We start from the raw sequence: 19,741 nt of genomic DNA on the forward strand, positions 1-19,741 counted from the left end.
TGGGGTTTGATATTAGTCTACTACTCGTAAAACCTTAATTCACAACTCTCTTCAATCTCATTTTCCCTCCTACCGTGTGAAAAGTGAAAATATGTTACTCGTAAACTTAAAAGCAAAGATGAAAAAATAGTGAATTTTTAACCAGAGATCTAAGGTGTCTGTACTCCTCCTGTGTGGAAGAAGACTAAAAGTGGGGTGTATGTAAAACCTTAAGTTACAACTCTCTTTAATCTCATTTTCCATCTCGCCCTATGAAAAGTGAAAATATGCTACTCGTAAACTTAAAAGCAAGGATGAAAAAAATAGTGAATTTTGAACCAGAGATCCGAGGTGTGTGTACTTCTCCTCTTTGGAAGAAGACTAAAAGTGGGGTGTAAATGCAATGAGGTTAGAAATGAAATATACCTGGGCGTAATTAAGGGATTGAATATCTAATGGTGGGGTTTGGTATCAATCTGCTACTGGTAAAACCTTAATTCATAACTCTCTTCAATCTTGTTTTCCCTCTCGCCCTGTGAAAAGTGAAAATATGCTACTAGTTTTCCCTCCCTCCGCCTTATGAAAAGTGAAAATTTAATTCACAACTCTCTTCAATCTCATTTTCTCTCCCGCCCTATGAAAAGTGAAAATATATACTAGTTTTCCCTCCCGCCCTATGAAAAGTGAAAATATCTACTAGTTTTCCCTCCGCCCTATGAAAAGTGAAAATATACTACTTGTTTTAGAAAGTAAATGAAGATTGGAATTAGGAGGGCTTTGTTACATCAAAATTAAGGCTGATTTTTTTCAAAAATGTTAAAATTTCCCTCCCTAAAAAACAATAAATACAATATTTATAGAGTATAGAGTAGATGTGTAGGTGTAATGTCAATATGTAAACAATTCTAAATATGGGCTTAGTTAAAGAATAATAGTAATAATAATAATAAAATTCAAAAGTATGGGGATGAGCGAAAAATTCTAAATGTTGGCTCAATTAATAATAAAAATAATAAAATTCAATTTGTTATATTTTGATTTTGTTATTAATTTGTGAATAGGTTTGTTACAATAGCATGAGCCAATACCATAGATTATCAATAGCTCAAGCCCAAAAACCATAACTTATTTCACAACCAAAATATTTTATAACAATATGACAATATTATTAACCATGAATATTCACCCCCCACTTTATAGTGGATATTATTAACTTGTAAAAAATTGGTTTTGTTATAATACCATGGGCCAATAGTATGGCTTATCAATATCACATGCTCTAAAAACATAACTTATTTCACCATCAAAATATTATATAACAATATGAAAATATTCTTAACCATGGATATTCATTCTTACTTTACCATGGATATTATTAACTTGGAAATAGACTTTGTTACAATACCATGGGCCAATACCATGGCTTATCAATATCACATGCCCAAAAAACATAACTTATTTCAAAATCAAAATATTTTATAAAAATATGACAGGATTCTTAATCATGGATATTCACCCCCGATTTTTCATTGATATTATGAACTTGTGAATAGGCTTTGTTACAATAGCATGGTCTAATACCATGGCTTATCAATACCACATGCCAAAAAATCATATCTTATTTCACAATCTAAGTATTTTTAACCATCGATATTCACCCCCACTTTACCATGGATATTATTAACTTGTAAATAGGCTTTGTTAAAATACCATGGGCCAATATCATGCCTTATCAATACCACATGCCCAAAAACCATAACTTATTTCACAATAAAAATATTTTAATTTAACTTAATTTTATAACATTTTTTATTTGAAGCTAATACGAAAACGGTTGTGATTAGTTTTGAGATATATATAAACCTTCTATCCTCACAACTACTAAAATTATTCCCATATAAATTAAATTAAAGTTTTAATAAAATTAAAAATGAGAATACTTTTGTATTTAAAGATGTGAAATTTATATAATACAAATATTAGTAAGAACCAACACAGATTTATCTTAACTAAGGATCCAAGTGATGATAGCAAGCAAAGTGAAGGGAAGAGAGGGGGAGGGAGATAGTGACAAAGATGAAAGGTGGAGAGAGAAAGAAAGAGAAAGAGAGAGTGAGAGAGTGATGGGGGTAGATAGAGAGAAGGAGGTAGGAAGAAAGAGAGGGGAGAGAGAGAAGAAGAGAGTGGGGGAGAGAGATATGGAGTTGGAGGGGGAGAGAGAGGGAAGAAAGAACTAAGGCATAGGGAGATAGAGGTGGAGAGAGAGGGAGGAAAGAACTAAGGCATAGGGAGATAGAGGCAGAGAGAGAGAGGGAGTGACAAGGGATAGATGGATAGAGAGAGAGGGAGAGAAGAGAGGAGGGGAGAGAGAGAATAGGTGGGGATAAAGATAGGGAGAGAAGGGAAAGAGAGAGAGAGGGAGGCACAAAGATGAAGGGGAGAGAGAGAGTGATGGGGGGGGACAGAGGGAGGTGAGAGAGAAAGGGAGAGAGAGGAATAAGAGAGAGGAGAGAGAGATGAAGTTAGAGGGGGAGAGAGAGGGAAGGAAGAAGAGAAACATAGAGGGAGAAAGGTAGAGATAGAGAGGGAGTGACAAGGGAGCGATGGAGAGAGGAGAGATAGAGGGAAGAGAGAGAGGCAGAGAGGAAGAAGGAGGGAGAGAGATATATATGGAGAGAGAGTGTGTATGTTTGGGGGGTGAGATGGAGAGAGGAAATAAGAAAGAGAAACATAGATACAAATATAGATATTATATAGTATTATATAACCAGCCTAGATCCATCTTAACCTGGATCTATCAAGCGCCAAAAAAGAGGTTTGCACATCGAGAGATTGGATCCCTCTCGGCACTTGATAGATCCGGGTTAAGATGGATCTAGGCTAGCTTAATAAGTTTGTAGTTGTATTTGATAAACTAACACTTTTTTTTATGGTTGTGTTTGAAAACATTTTTTCCATATTTGGTGTATTTATCATAATAATAATAATCTAATTTTAATTTAATTTTAAGCTTACCTTTTTTATGCAATGATTTTGTTGTTAGTTTATAGAGATAGACATGTTATACTTTTGGAATTTGAAAAGGAAACACGTTCTCTTAACTTGGTTGTATTGAAAACATTTAAGTGTAAGAAAGAAACATGCCCTCTTAACTTGGTTGTATTAAAAAAATAAGTGTTCTTGTATACTAGGTGGGTGCAAACAAGAGAGATTATATGGTAAGTGGATTAAATAGTTAAAAACAAATTTTAGTTAAGGAGAAAGTTACAAAAATCTAACAAATAGGCTAGGGCTAGGATATTATTGTTTTGAGACATATAAAGTTGAAGGTAAATTTCATGGAGGTGTAGTCTAAGCCCTTGGGTGTAGGGCACATATTATGGTTATCTTGAACTTTTTGTGTGTCTTAGTGGTGTCAACTAGTGGTGGAGTGTCCAACCAATGAGTAGGAAAAAATTTTCATTTACACGATTAGCATCAATCAAGTATTCTCCCTCTCTACCCAACTCTAAGATGAGTGTGCATAATGGACTTATTATTGTAACAAATTGCAAATATTTGATTATCTTTAAGTTCAAGGGCTTGAAGTGGCTGCCTCAACCTACAAATCTTTAAAGGAACTATGTTTTTTTCAATTAAACCCTTGTGGTCAAAGAACTGCAAAAGAGGAAGGCCTTATGGCTATTTTTAAGGGGTTGTAATGACCCTCATCTTGTGGTAAATATGTAGATATGATGCTAATGGTCTTGATCTTAGTACATTCACGTATATAATGTAAATATTTTCCTATCACCTTGCATTGTGTAAATATGATAAATATTTTTTGGTTACCCTGATGTACATGTTGAAGTTCCACTTGCATGATTATGGGAAACACTTCTCAGTTATCCTTGTGTACATGGGGAAGATCATAATTACTCTATGCGATAAAAACACCTAGTAATATTTTCACATTGAACATTATACAATAAACTTAACTATAATATCTTAGTGAAGAACAAGTAACTTGCTAGACTCTGGAAAGGTTTTTGGATTGACAGTTAGTGAAACTCATTGCAGTTAGGTGTGCCAATGTGTGGTGAGTGTTAGTGAGTGCTAGGGAAACACAAGGGAGCACTAGGTCAAAATGCATGGAAATGAATGAATAAGAGTGTGTGACAGGGAGTGTCAATGAGTTCCAGGTGTGGTAAGCGGGGAGTGACATGGTATGCTAAGTAGCGCTAAGTCAATCAAGCGTGCCAGAGTTACATGTAGCAAATATGTGCTAGGTGCCAAGGTGTGCCAAATAGTGCTAGGAAGTGTTAGGGATTGCTAGGGAAACACAAGGGAGCACTAGGCGAAAATAATGCATGCAAATGAACAATTAAGAGTTTGTGACAAGAAGTGTCAGTGATTCCAGGGTGTGCTAAGGAGGGAGTGACAAGGTATGCTAGGCAGTGCTAAGGCATTCTAGAGGCCAGGGAAACTTGACAAGATGTGCTAGGTGCTAAGGTGTGCCAATGCATGCCAGGGAGAGTTATGGAGTGTCACGGAAAAACAACGGATCACTAGTTTCAAATGCATGGAAATGAATGAATAAGAGTGCGTGACAAGGATTGTCAGCGAATTTTAGGTGTGCTAAGGAGGGAGTGACAAGGTTTGCTAGGTAGTTCCAAGGAATTCTAGAGTTCTAGGGCGACATGACAAGATGTGCCAAGTCCTAGGGTGTGCCAATGTGTGTCAAGGAGTGCCATGAGAACACAAGGGATAACTAGTTCAAATTGCATGGAAATGAATAGATAAGAGTGTGTGATAGGGAGTGTCGGCAATTTCCAATTGTGTTAAGGAGGGAGTGACAAGGGTATATGCTAGGTAGTGCCAAGGCATGCTAGAGTGTCAGGGCATGTTAGGGAGTGGTAGGGTCTGTTAGGGAGTGGAAAATCATGCCAAGGAATGCAAGGGATGATAATGTGTGCCATGTAGTGCCAATGGATTGTTATACGTGCCAGATGTTATGGCATGTGAAGATGTAAACTATGTTGCTTAGTTATTTTATGGGCACTGTTGGATGTGAGCCTTGACTTGGTAACTTGTTAAGTGGGATGAGTTAATAAGGACATGAGAAGCCTAAGATGATTTATTGTCCATTAGGGGAACAAGGCATAGTCTAGTTGTAGTAAATGTAACTTGGTAAAGTTGTTGTAGTCGAGGCAGGACTTGGCTGGGTTCCTAAGTCTAAAATAAAATAAGGGTAGTTATGAGGGAACGACAATTAAGGAGTGTCATGGCATGCCAAGGAATGAAAAGGTGTGCTGACATATGCCAGATAGTGTCAATGCATGTGAAGGAGTGTTTAGGAGTGTAAGGGAATCATAAGGGAGAGCTAGGTCAAAGTGCATGGAAATGAATGAATAAGAGATTATGCCAGGGAGCGTCAGTGAATTCTAGGTGTCCCATGGACAAAGTGTGTTAGGAGAATTTCATATTAGGACTTGTAGGAGGAAAGCATACGATTGTGATAAGAGGATGGAAAAAGAAGTTTGAGACAAAGGGAGACTTTGGTCTAGGCACAACACTATTTTTCAATGACTTGGTTGGGTTCCCAAGTCACAAAAAAAGTAAGGTTATCTATGAGGGCATGAAAACTAGGGAGTGCCAAGGTTTGCAGGGAATTTCAAGAAGTGCTAACACATGTTATAAAGTTCCAAGGAATGTTAGGAATGTCAAGACATGCCAAGTGCTAAGGCATGCCAATGTGTGCTAGGTTCTAGGATGTGGCGCCAACACATGCTAGGGATTGCCAAGGAAACACAAGGGAGGACTTGTTTCAATTACATGTAAATGAATAAATGTGTGTTTGTGATAGGGATTGTTAACAAGTTATAGGTGTGCTAAGGACGGAGTGACAATGTATGATAAGTAGTGCCAATAGACGATATAGTGCTAGGAAATCCTACTAAGATGTGAGAAGTGCCATGTTGTGCCAATGTGTGCCAAGGAGTGTTAGGGAGTGTTAGGGAAACACAAGGGAGCACTAGGTCATAATGCATGGAAATGAAGCAATAAGAGTGTGGGGAATGGAGTGTTAGTGAGTTCCAAGTGTGTTAAGGAGGAGTTACAAGGCATGCTTGGCAATGCTAAGGAATGCTAGAGCTCTAGGGCAACATGCAGCCAAGATGTGCCAACGTGTGTAAGGAAGTGTTAGTTGGGAGTGCCAGGGAAACATAAGGGATAACTATGTCAAAATGAATGGAAATGAACAAATAAGAGTTTGCAATTAGAAGTTTCAGTGAGTTCTAGGTGCGCTAAGGAAAAATGGACAAGGTATGCTAGGTAGTGTTAAGGCATGCTAGAGGCTAGGGTGACATGCCAAGATGTGATAGGTGCTAGGGTGTAACAACATGTGTCAAGGAGTGATAAGTAGTGCTAGGGAAACACAGGGGAGAACAAGGTAAAAATGCATGGAAATGAATGAATAAGAGTTTGTGACCACGAGTGTCAGTGATGTCTAGGTGTGCTAAGGAGAGAGTGACAAAGTATACTATGTAGTGCCAAGGAATGCTAGAGTGTTAAGGCAGTAGGCAAAGATGTGTTAGGTGCTAGGGTGAGCTAGGGAGTGTTAGGGGGTGTCAAGGAAACATAAGGAAGCACTAGTTAAAAATGCGTGGAAATTAACGAATAAGAGTGTGTTAGAGGGAGTTTCAATGTGTTCTAGGTGTGTTAAGGAGGGAGTGACAAGGTTATATGCTAGGCAATGCCAAGGTATTCTAAACTACTAAGGCATGTCAGGAAGTGCCATGGTGTGCTAGAGAGTGTCAAAGCATGCCAAGGAATGTAGGGGATTTTAATGCATGCCACATATTGCCAAGGCATTCTAAGACATGTCAGGTGCTATGGCCTGTCAAGATGTAAATTGTGTTGCTTAATTGTTTTAGACCAAGGTTGGATGTGATGAGCCTTGTCTTGGTAACTTATTAAGTGGGATGAGTGAGATTCTACATGAGTACCCTAAGATGAGCTACAAGTATTTCTTAGGTGAACAAGGAATATGTTGAATTTCCATGACACATGAGAATCCAGGTTTGACCTTAGAATTTTTTATGCAAACACACTCAAGTGCCACAACACATCTACTATGCAGAACGAAATCTACCATGAAATAAAAAATAATGCATTGAATGCACATAGTTTAGGGTCTGCACATCTTCATATGTTAATGCTTATTATTGTGATATACAATATCCATTTATATGTCTGGTGTACGACTCCTCTGGAGATTTCTATCCAACCACAACATCTCTGTGGTAAAAGGTGTACTGTCAGAGGTTGCTCCATCAAAAATAGCAACCAAAAGGGACCTTACTGTGCACACAGATGAAGAATTAAGAATATTGCTATCTATGAGTGTTGATGTGGAGGTATGGGACAAAATTACACAGGAAGCGAACCTTTTTTTTCAACCAATTAAGATCTAAAAAGGAAAATGTGTGATTATATATACATGTGTGATAGTATTTGGAGAAATGCCAACCTAACCCACAAATTTGTTGATATTTTGCTGGAGCTGACTTATAATTGTTCCTAAATTTAATAAACATGTAAAATAGGACTAACTTTTCAATACAAAATATAAATTGATAGGAACATGGCCAAATTGTGAAAGTGTAAAAATTGGTATGGTTTAAAGGGACCGATCTTTTTGAAGAGTCTTAAATGTGGTAATGAAGGTTGAGCCTCATTCTAGAACCCTTGTGGGCATCCATCTTTGGAATTGGTGTAGGATGCAACACTTAAAAATAATTTTTGTAGCAATGATGTCAACACTTGTATAGTGACATGGGGTTGGAGTCGGCATGTCAAAGCTCATTGGTCTACTTTGGAACTTCTCTAGGGTGATGACTTAGATGATTTGGAGTACGAGGGCATGAGTTAATATTTAGTTTGCATTGAAGAAGCTTTGGAGGCTAGATACTGTAGAAAAACCACTTGTTCTAAACAGAGAAGCACATGCCACCGAAGAAAGTAACAACAAGTACATAGATTTGAAACTCAAATCACATCACTACTTACTACTCTTTGAAATAAGAAATAACTAAAAATTTCAAACACTACTATTCACTTTTCATTTAGTCAAGAAGGTACAATGAATTTGGAAACATGTACAACAATGTCTCAACTTTTTTAACTCCTAATCCTAATGCACCTTCCTTGCATGGATAGATAAGGCAATTAAATTCTGTCGCTAGTGTATATGATATGAGATATGCAAACATGCTTCCTTAGCTAAGGCTGAGAATTAATAACTAGGTAAGTGCTCCTTTTAACTGTGCATGCCAAAACTAAATAAAGAAAAGAGTTTTGCTACTCCAGGTGCCAGAAATGAATCCACTACCTAAGGTAAGTGCCTTGCCCAGAACAAGATATTAAGGACTCAGAAACTTTGTTGCTTCCTTCAAGAGAGGTGTATGCCAAACAGAACCAAGCTATCATGCACTATCCTCCAAATTCATTCACCTTTAACAAAAATATTGTTCCTAGAAAAAGACAAGAGACCAATATCCAATAGAATTCGCTGACTAGCAGAGACCCTTGTGCTAAAACAGTGAGATAATAAGGGAATTCCAACTAGGGTGGAATATTTCACCACCGAAATTGATAAGAGATAGAAGGGGTAAAAAACTAAGAGTTCTTCAACATTTTGACAGCTGCAAATTCTATCATATTCTCAGAAACTTAAACAGTGAAGCGGATCAAATGGCTAACAAAGGCAGCGCTATTATGAAAGGGCTTATTTTTGTTAACAAAAATAGTTTTGTCCAAATGCCCTGAATTTTTTAATCAAGGAAAAGAGGCAGAGTTCAGAAATCTGCATTGTATTTGGGGACAGCCCAAAAAAGTCCCATTTGCTTTCAGATAAATAAAAATCCTATAAACGTTTCAGTTAAAAAAAAAAAAAAACTATCGGACCTAATTCTCAAGAATAAATGAATTAATCCACACTTTGTGATCCAAAATGAATTCAATCCTTCTTTATTTATAGATTTTCTAGAGGGGTTTCATATTCTTAAGTGATTGAGTAAACCTTACTCCAAACCCAAAATTTGGGTTTTTTAAGCCCAGTTTCCCCAAAAATTTCCCAACAATGGGTATTTTGGGGTTTTTTCCCCTTTATGGAGGACTATAGTCTACGGGGATGGATAGGATATTACATCCCATTCATCCTCAATTTGTAGAGGATGTTACATGGCACCTAATAAAAGAAATAGTGCTTTAGTTTAGGAGGTAATAACTAAATGCTTATTTCTTTCCACATAGGGTATACATCTTGCAAAAATGATCATGGGGTACAAATACTACAAAAGGCCTAAACCTTACTAGCATTGTCATAGTCCAAGAATAAAAACCCTTTTAGGTGAAACAAGGTTGGTACCAAATACTACAAGCACAAATGAAAAATTAAAAAACAATATACTTATTCAATGAAAGAATGACGAATCATATTAGTTCACTTTAAATTTAATAGCTCTTGAGTTGCAGTATCAATCAAAATTTCTTAGGTTAGATCATAATTAAGTACTCAAAGTTGTTTTGGGTCTAATTTGTGGAAAAGGAGGATCTCTTGGTGACAATGGGATGATCAGGCTTTTCAGAAGGGAGCCCTGCTATACTTTTCAACATAAAAGCCATTCATTATAGTGGAGGAGATATATAGAAGCCTTTAATAAGGACCTTTCCAAGATCAATTTGGAGGAATATCCATTTTCAAAGCTTAAACATAGTTCTAGATTCAAAAAAGGTAGTCATTTTTCAAAACAATTATTAATTCCCAACAAATTGGAGCCAAGCTGACATGTTGACCATTTATTCTTCTACTGGAAAAGGAAGCATTTATGAAAAGTCCTTGGCCCTTTCATCCAGTATTTGATGTAAATCTTTTGATTAGAAATGTAATAAGAGATGTAGTTTATATTAAGGAAAAGGGAAAAGTAGAGGGCTAGTTAATAATTATCTCTAAAAACATCTCAATAGAATCCTAACATATTTGAAATGGAAAAGGATAACTCCATGGTTATTTTTTGCTTTAGAAACTTTGCTAATTTCCTTGATTGAAGCATGTATTCATGCCTTGAAAGAAGCTCACAAATTCTTTTGATATTGGTTGAAGCAAAGAAAATGTGAAAATTTACACTCACATAGAGGTATGAAAAGAAAGTATGTGGAGCTTGTTGTCCCAGACTCCAAACAAAGAATGGACAAAGGGTGAAGAAACCAAGTCAAAAGGTATGTGTAGCTTTTGTCATGCAGAGGTAGGTGTTAACTCCACACTATATAGCGAAGGATTTGCAGCGCAAGTGACACAAAGTTTTTAATGCAAAACTTTGGATTAAAAGGAGTGGAGCTTGATGCTACATGTCCACTATTACCCCACTTTCTATATGAGTTACAGGAGATAAAAATAATGAGATATGGGAGATACAAAGTAGATACCATTGTTATTCAAATTTAATAAAAAAATATTACTATGTCTTCCTCGACATAAAAGAAACATCTTCCATAAAATATTTTCTCCATGAACCTAATTTAAAATGAATCTCTTCCATTGACATGCCCAATTGCAAATAGAAATGATTCCGATGGGCCAATTTCATTTTAGAAAATTCACAATTATTTTCAATTGTAAGATCTCCTATTTTCAGTTCAGATTTCAGTTACAGGCAGTGAAACAAGACTCGTGGATCAATTGCGATTAATCATGAGTTATAATCTGCTCACTCTCTAAAAGATCTGATCTAAATATTTGTGATTCAAACTCATGTTGACCAAGTTTAACTCATGGTCAATGCAAGTTTTTCAAGTTTAGGTATTCCGCATTGCTAAAAAGTAAACGTCGGTCGTTCCAAAATTTATTTATCATTTCTCAAGCCCAAAACTCATGCATCAAGACCTTCAGTAATCAATAACTACTCACCATTACACAATCCAGACTCAATATCGGGGAATCGCCAAGGTGAGCCTAAGTCCAGACTCCATATTGGGTAGTCGCCAATGTGTGCTCTATCCATACTCCATATCGACCCTCGAGCAGTCACGCGTCACCTTCAATGTGTGTTACCTTTAGGCTTAGCCACTTCACTATTCAACAATCGAGGTACATTGGCACTTGGCTTAAATAATAGGTATATTACTATATTGAAGTTTTAATGTCATTTTCAATGGCAAGTTTCAAGTTTCACTGTTCAGCAATTGAATTTTCGGTGTATTCCTTTGGTTATGACTTTTCAACCCTATAAATAGGGCTTAAATAGATTTTTAAAATGCACTAAAAAATGGTTTCATACCAACCATCGACCAAGTCATCAAGCATTCCTTCCTTGGTCAATGTCTTGTCGACTTCAAAGGCTTTAACCATGCATTCACAACTTTGGGTATTTTTGTTCTTCCAGAATCTGTTATTGATGTATTGGTTTAGTTGTCTTATGCTAAACGAACTTGCAAATTCAATATTACAATGCAATATATGTTAATAATATTTCCTTTAGGTAGCATTTCCTCATATATACCTAATTGTGTTTCAAGGTCATAATGATATATTAGGTCGAAATGTGCTTGTGTTGCTAGACAGACTCCTCTTTGATCCTTAACAAAGCCTCATATCCTTTAGAACCAACCCTCTTTTTTGCAAATTTATATATGGAATTTTTAATTTTAATTTTTTATTGTATTTTACAGGAGCCAAATTAAATAGAAGGCACAACTCCAAATCTAAATAGAAGCCGCAAATTAAATACAAGTCTAAAACAACAACAATACTGAGGGAGAAGGACTTTGCTTGGGCTTATTGTAAGCTCCTTTGAAAATTTTTCAAAGAGAAATGTAGTGGAGGAATTTATAGATTCAAGTACCACCTTGCACAAATACCCGGCCATGATATAGGTCTCTGCAACCTTGGCCATTGATGTGTTGAGTCAGCATAATGCAAAGAAAGAAAAGCAAAAAAAAGAAATAGGAACTCCTGGAGTTGACAATTTTTCTTCCACTACCCCATTGTCATCTCCCTCTGTTGAATCCTCAATGCAGTTCCCAAGTTTCCCACACATGCCTCCAAGTCCAAGTCAAATTCAAGGCCAGATGAATCCTCATGCATTCGACACTAGAGGTGGAAACATAAACACCTTTTTTTCTCCCTACACAAAACCCAGTTCCCAACCTACCTTGGATACCACTGATTGGGAAAAAAAAATATAGTAGTCAGGCAAGGAAGGCCATTGCAAAATTTTGATACTATTCTGACATACCTTTCCACTATGCCATAAGTCCTTATTGGCAAGCTATGATTGATGTAGTTGTTGTTGCAGGACCAGGGTTCAAAGCTCCTTCATTAGAGAGCATTAGGACAAATTTTCTATTAGAAAGTGTTGAAGATGCCATGCTTGTGCTATCTGAGTTCTGTTCATCATGGGTAGAAACAGGGTCCACGATCATGAGTGATGGATGGACAGATCAGAGGAATAGAACTTTAATAAATCTCCTTGTATCTTGTCCAGTAGGTAAAATGTTTCTCAAATCAGTGGATGCTTTAAACAAGGTTAATACTGCACAACTTATTTGTAAAATGATGGAGGAAGTCATTGAAGAAGTGGGAGAAGAACATGTTGTATAAATTGTCACTGACAATATAGCTAATTATATGGTTGCTGGTAGACTTTTTGAGATTAGGCACCCCACTATTTTTTGGACCTATGGTGTTTCCCATTGTATAAATTTAATGCTTGAGGACATTGGTGAGCTTCATTGGATACATGAGGTTGTGGAGAAGGAAAAATCCATAACTAAATACCTATACAACCACATTATTGTCCTAAACACCATGAGAAAATATACCGAAGGTAAAGAAATTGTTCGACCTGCAGTGACTAGATTTGCAACAAATTTCATATCTTTGCAATCTGTGGTTGAGAAAAAGATAAATCTGAAGAGGATGTCCTTGGGACCTGAGTGGATGGAATCTAAACATTCCAAGACCCTTGAAGGCATTGAAGTTGTTGCACTTGTGTTTAATGACGATTTCTGGAAAGATGCCGAAGAGATTATTGCTATGATGGATTCCCTCGTTAGAGTTCTTAGGTACTTCAAGTCTTTTAACTTTTTCATGTTTTAAATTTCATTTCAAGCTTCTTTTTATTTTCAATGTTTCATATTAATTTAAATTTGAAAGCTTGAACTTTCAGGATGGTTGATGGTGACAAACCCACTATGGGTGACATTTATGAGGCGATGGATCTCACAAAGGAGGCCATCAAAAGAAGATATGGGAATGAGCAGGAAAATTATGTGCCTCTTTGGGACATTATTGATGCAGATTGGGATAGGAAATTGCATTCCCCCTTACATGCTGCTAGGTACTTCTTAAACCCATAGTATTTTTATGATAAGAAAAAATTTAATGAGGATGGGGAGGTTCACAGAGGACTTATTACATGCATGGAAAGGTGCTTCCCTGATCCAGAATTTCAAAGTCGTGTCTTTTCCCAACTATAGGATTATACAGAACCACCTAAATTATTTTCCTATACCAGTGTTATATGAGAAAGGTTTAAGGTGTTGCCAGGTACCCTTTGAGGCTTGAAGGCTTTATCAGTTCATTAAATTTGTTTAAGCTTTAGTTTATATGTTAAATGTTTTATTAAATTTTGTTGTCTTTTTAAGTTTTTACTATTTAGTATTTAGTACGTCTACTCACGAACCCTTGCCACTTGCTAGGTCTTTGGTGGCAAAAATTTTGTAGTCATACGCTAGATTTTAAGAGATTTTCCATTCGAATCTTAAACCAAGTATGTCATGCTTCAGGTTGTGAGTGCAACTAGAACATTTTTGAGAAAATACATTCTAAAAAGTGCAACCGATTGACACAAAAGCACTTAAATGAACTTGTATTTTTCCATTACAATCTACAACTTCGCAACAAGAAAATACTAGGTGAGAGCTTGAATTTGAAGGTTTCATAATCTGATTTGGAATTTAAAGTTTAAACTTTAAAGGTCAAATTCAAACTTAAAATCACATTTAAATGTCCCATGATAATGATAGGTTTGGATCATTCACCAATAGACCTTGAAGAGATAAATTTGAAAACTACAAATGCAGTAGATTGGGTCCAATTAGAGGAGGCTCCTTTTTTAAGCCTACATGACTTGAACAACTTTGAGAGTCAAGCAAGCGGAGGAGTGGGAGGAATCGCTTCTAATTCTCACTCTTAAGAGTCTTAGACTCTTAGTTACTAATTTTTTCTAATTAGTATGCAGTTGTTTGTAAACTTTTAGAAGCAGTTTCTTCTAGTTCTATGTAGTCACTAGTTAGGAGTCATGACTCAGTCCTTTGGATCATGTTTGGACTCATAACGTATATGAGATGCTTATTCATTCATGATATTTTGGACATATATTGATATTATGAATTGCTTGGACATGGATTTACTGAATATCAATGAAAAATGTTTTTTTTTTTTTAATTCAATATATGTGTATATTTTTATTTATTGAGTCCACTAATTTTTTCCCGATTTTTTTTCCCTGATTTTTCCCCAATCTAATTAAAACTCTTAGCTCTTTTGCCTCACTGATTTATTGTCGATTCCAAGTCTAGTAACATTGGTTACAAGTTTCATTCTTCACTTATGAGTGCTAAGGTGTGCTAGAGAGTGCCAATGCATGCTGAGGAGTGTTAGGGAGTACTACGACAACACAAGGGAGCACTAGGTAAAAATGCATGGAAGTGAATGAATATGAGGGTGTGTTGGGGAGTGTCAATCAGTGCTAGTTGTCATGCCAAGGAGGGAGTGACAAGGTATTCTAAGAACAAGTAAGGCATGCCATGTACTATCAAGGAAAGTCAAGAAGTGCTAAAGTGTGCTAGGTAGTTCTGTGGTGTTGTAACATGTGCCAAATTGTGCCAAGGAATTCCAGGTGCTAAGACATGCTAGGATGTGCAGGGTGCCAGAGTATGACAATATGCGTCAAGGAGTTTCAAGGCAACAAAAGGAATAACCAAGCTAAAATGAAAGGAAATGAAAGAGGGTTAATAAGTCGGGACTTTATATTTTTCAAAAGGGGCCTACTAGGCACACTAATAATATGTTCCAATACATGCCAAGTGATAATATTTGTCAATGCAATATTATGCCAAGGAGTTCCAGGGCATGCTAGGGACTACATGGAATGCCAACACATGATAGGGGAGTGCTATGCTATGCTATGGCATGCCAACATGTGCTTTGGTGTCCTACTCATGGCAAGATGTTCTAGGTACAAACATGTTCCAAGACATGAAAGGTGCAAAGGAATGTTAGTGTATTTTTCCAAAGCATGTTAAGGTGTGCCATGAGTGTCGAGGAGTGCTATGTCTCTCTCATTAATAGAATTGACAGAGCTTGATTATGTATTAAATAATATAGTTCATACACACACTAGTGGAACTTTATTTAAAGGAAATTTGCTAGATAATAAACCTAATAGAGATGAATCATGTGTTGACTCATAGGAAGACTATATTCTTATGACTTGAGGGAAATGATACACACTAATTACTTCTTAACAAATTGACTGGCTATTATAACCACTATGACCTTGGACACATAATGAAAAAGACTCCACAACAATGGTCTTAAATCATTATATTTTGACAAAAAATATAGTAACAGGTACGTAGCATCATCAAAAACTCATCGGAATGATCAATAAAAGATCGTCACTCGAAGTACGCACTCTACGTGATTGCACAACTCTATGTTACAACTCGTCGAATGATATGTTGTGCATCTCTGCTTCCGAATTGTCTCCAAGGATCTCTGTGTCTCCTTGATCGCTTGGGACTTTCTCTAATTTTGAATGTGGTGAAGCCGGTGGGGTCAATATCCTGATTTGACTCTAGCTGAACCATATCTGTATCTATCTGCTCTATCATCTATTCAATCTCGTGAGCTAAGTTCTGCTCCTGCGACTTCTCACCCTGTCTGCTTTGTGCCAGCTGCTCGGATGAATCTATAACTTGTATGGGCACAATTTCAACAATTTTTTCATGTTGCACTTCCTTTTGTGCCTCTCTTACTATGCTTCCTTCTCTCTTTTGTGCAGATTCTATTCTTCCAAGAGTTGCTGCTTCAACTCTTGCAACTCCTTTTTTGTTTCCTCCATCTTTCATTTATCTCTTTTCCTTTGCACGATCCTCTTATCGCATTATCACCTCTTAACCTCAATATCCACAACTACTTTCATCACGAGTTGATCTACTTTGAACTTTCTTTCTTTGTTTTGCCTCTGCATTGTCAACAACCTTTCTCTTGCCTTTGTCATGCATAGGTATGTTACCCTCTGCTATTGCTAATGATGGTGCTCTTTGAGCTAATACTTCCCTTTGCTTTGATAACCATTCTATAGCTATGCAAACCAGTTCATTGAGCCTGGAGGAGTGATAAAAATATCTCCATGGGTCTTCCTCGGGCCAATGACATGCCTCGTGGATCCAAGGAAACCACACTCTTGCACAATGGTCCTTCACCAAGCAACGCGGGTCATATGGATTGAAACTTCTCGCGCCTAAGGTGAATCTTTTGAACTCCTCCATCTTGACCTCAACATTCTTGACATTTTGTATCTCGTACAACCCAATATGCAAAGGAAGAGTGGGCCAAGGTGCCTTCTTCCTCCTGTGCAGTCTTACTGACAACCCTGTCGAGATGTGATATGACACTTCTTGCATGAGGAGCTTGTCACTAGAAAACTTTGGTAAAACATGTGGAGCCCTATCCATGTTGTATATCCACATGAAGGTGCCAAGGGGTGAGGCATACCAATCTACTATGTCAATCAATGCCTCCATCGCTGCTTGCAACATGCAAGGTGGATCCTACTCAAATATTATTTTGTACACTGGGGTGAAAAAGTGGTCTGAAAATTATGTGATAACTCTACAGAAACTACATTTGGATAACACTCTGCAATAAGTGTGCATAGAGGTTTTTGAAGGTGTCCATGCCCAACTAAAGCCTGGGAATTGATGATGGGAACAGACTGCATCCAGGATGTAAGTAGGCATGTATATCTCTTCTTGTTGACCCTTGGGTGGATGTCGAGCTTCTGTCACATGTTCCTTCAACTTGAGAGCCAACGTGTTGGACCAATTGCAAGGTCTTCTTTCACTGGTGAGTTGGTCCAGTGTGATCACCCAACTCTAAGGGGAGGTCTCTGCTCTCTCTTGGCTGTACAAGTGGCATGAAAAGATGACCAAGTAATGATATGCCTTCCATAGTATCTTCGTCTTGTAAACATGTTTGGGTGTTTTCCTAAACTTGGCTAGCTCTTTCACCCAGCTTTTCAATATATCTCTTGAATTTGCACTGGTGCTGGGTTTATTGAAGGGTTTCTCCATTGTGATAATTGGCTGTCGAAAGTGATACATCTCCTAAAATTCCTTTGCCCTGAAGGTAGCAAGCTTTGTCCTCCTGACACTTCTCAACATCATCATCTTAGGATCTGTGTGTGAGACAATCCAGTGGATCATGTCCACGCATGGGAACGCGGGATACCTGCATGTAATCCAACACAAGACAAACTTGTGAATGTTGACATAAACCCTACGGCCTTCCAAATTTTCCTCAAATGTGCCTAAGAATATATCATTGATGTCCTTCCATTTCATCTTGATTTCCTTGTCTATGAACAACTTGGTGTCTTCGTAGATATGCAAGCTCATAGACACTTGTTCAACTGCATCTCCAGTTGCACTTCCAACAATGTCCTTTGATCCTGCTCTCTTGGAGGCCATTGCACCTGTACTGCTAAGAGACAAACGAACACATGTGATACCTAGAGACATAGAAACACTCATGGAAATAAATCTGTCAGTTGAAAACCAAAACAACTTTGAGGACTGACATGCAACATACCCAAGTGACAGACTAGGAAGATTGTGCAATTTTCACTGGGAGGCTCGGATAGTGACTGCCAAAACTGTGCAAGGCATAGTCCAAGATGTCAGGAGATGTCACTATTGAAACTACGCAATGCATAGTCTAGCCTGGCCTAGTGAGGACTATAGCAATGACAAGCAAACCCACAAACAACATTGCACAATTTCTGGGGTCAGCAAGGCACTGTCTCCGAGAATTGCAAAATGCAAGCCTGGAGGTTAGTGCTAGATAGATTTGTGCAATTTCTGGGAAGAAGGCAGAGCCTTCACTCTCATAAATGTGTATTTCTTTCCGAGCAAGGCAAGGTCCGAGCCAAGGCATCCCAGACCCGCTGACAAGCAACTGAAAACATGAAAAGGTTTGAATGCATGGTGAAGCTAAGTGTAAGAAAGAGCGAATGATCATGCATGCAAACAGTGAGTGCAAGGTTCAAAAAATGAGAAAGAAAGCATGTGTGTGAAGCAAGTTTCTGCAACAATGACCGTTAGTGCAAAAGCAATGCCATGCATGTGACAATAGTGAGATGCAATGAAAAAATTGAAACAATGCGTCTACAGGCTAACATGCATTAAAACGACAACATGCGTTCAACAAAACCAAGCAAACAATATTCATACAAAGCGAAATACAAAAATCAATAGAAAAGCAACAAATGACATGAAAATCAAACTTACCCAGAAAAAGTTGTGTTGAATGTGTCGAAGACTCCTAGATGCAATGTGGGATGTCAGAGCTCCAATATCGATGTGAGGAATGAGATTTGCAGTGTCAAATAAATAAGTTTGATAATGATGAGGCTTATGATGTGTATGCCACAAATCTAGGAAAAAGCAACACTTGGAGGGAAGTTTCTAAAATGATCTTTGCATGTAACCTCTAGCTACTAAAAATAGGTCCCTAATATAGGGATGTTTTTTTTCTTTTTTTTCTTTTTCAAGAAAGGCAGTCCTTGCATGCAAATCGAGATTGCTTAGTCCTAGAAGGAACTGATCAACTTGAAGGCACATGCAACACTCTGCAAGCTCGGGGATGAGATTTGCGCAGTTTCTGGGCTAAGCAAGACTAGTTTCCCCTCATGCATTGCACAATTTCTGGACTGAAGTTATGGTTGCCAGTCATAATTGCGCAATTTATGAACTGAAGCCCAGTGTTGGGCTGGATTGCACATTTCTAGAGCCTAGTAGGCAGCCCAACAGGATTGCGCAATTTCTGGAGGGAAGGCTAGTTCCCCTCCAAAATTGCGCAATTTTCTAGGGGAGGATCTTAGCAAGAAAAATGCCTAAGTGTTCGTATAGGGTCCCCTAAGGTCAATTTTGGGGCAAAAGCCAAAATTTTTGTATATAAAGAGTAAATCCTCTGCAAGATGTGGTCGCGGAGCGCATAGATGTAAAGTGTCATAAAGGGTTTTTACCCTTCTTTTATGTAATATGTGTTAGCTTTAGAAGATCTACCCATGGTCCGCGGACCATGGGATTGTATAAAAAGGAAAGTCTTAGAGAGTCTAAGGCAAGTTTTTGGTAGCGAAAGAAATGAATGTAATGGGTCAATAGAAGTGATGAGTGAAGAGTCTTAGAGTAGAAGAGAGGATCTACAGCTATGTGCGCAGAAGCCTAGAGTGGAGTCTGAAGTTGAGTGCGCGGACCTTTGTAGCTGAGTGCACTGGTATTTTGAGTCTGTAAGAAGATCTAAAGCATTAATAAAGAGATTGTTCTAGAAATATCTATTTTTTTTCCTTTTACTTCTATTATGAATGAATGTGATTATGTCATGATGAATAATGGGTTTGTGATTTAATGTTGTGTTAATGCGTGAATATGT

Source organism: Pinus tabuliformis, chromosome 6, assembly GCF_031772625.1.
Source record: "Pinus tabuliformis cultivar Carrire ecotype Pingquan chromosome 6, CPIR1, whole genome shotgun sequence".
NCBI lineage: Eukaryota > Viridiplantae > Streptophyta > Pinopsida > Pinales > Pinaceae > Pinus > Pinus tabuliformis.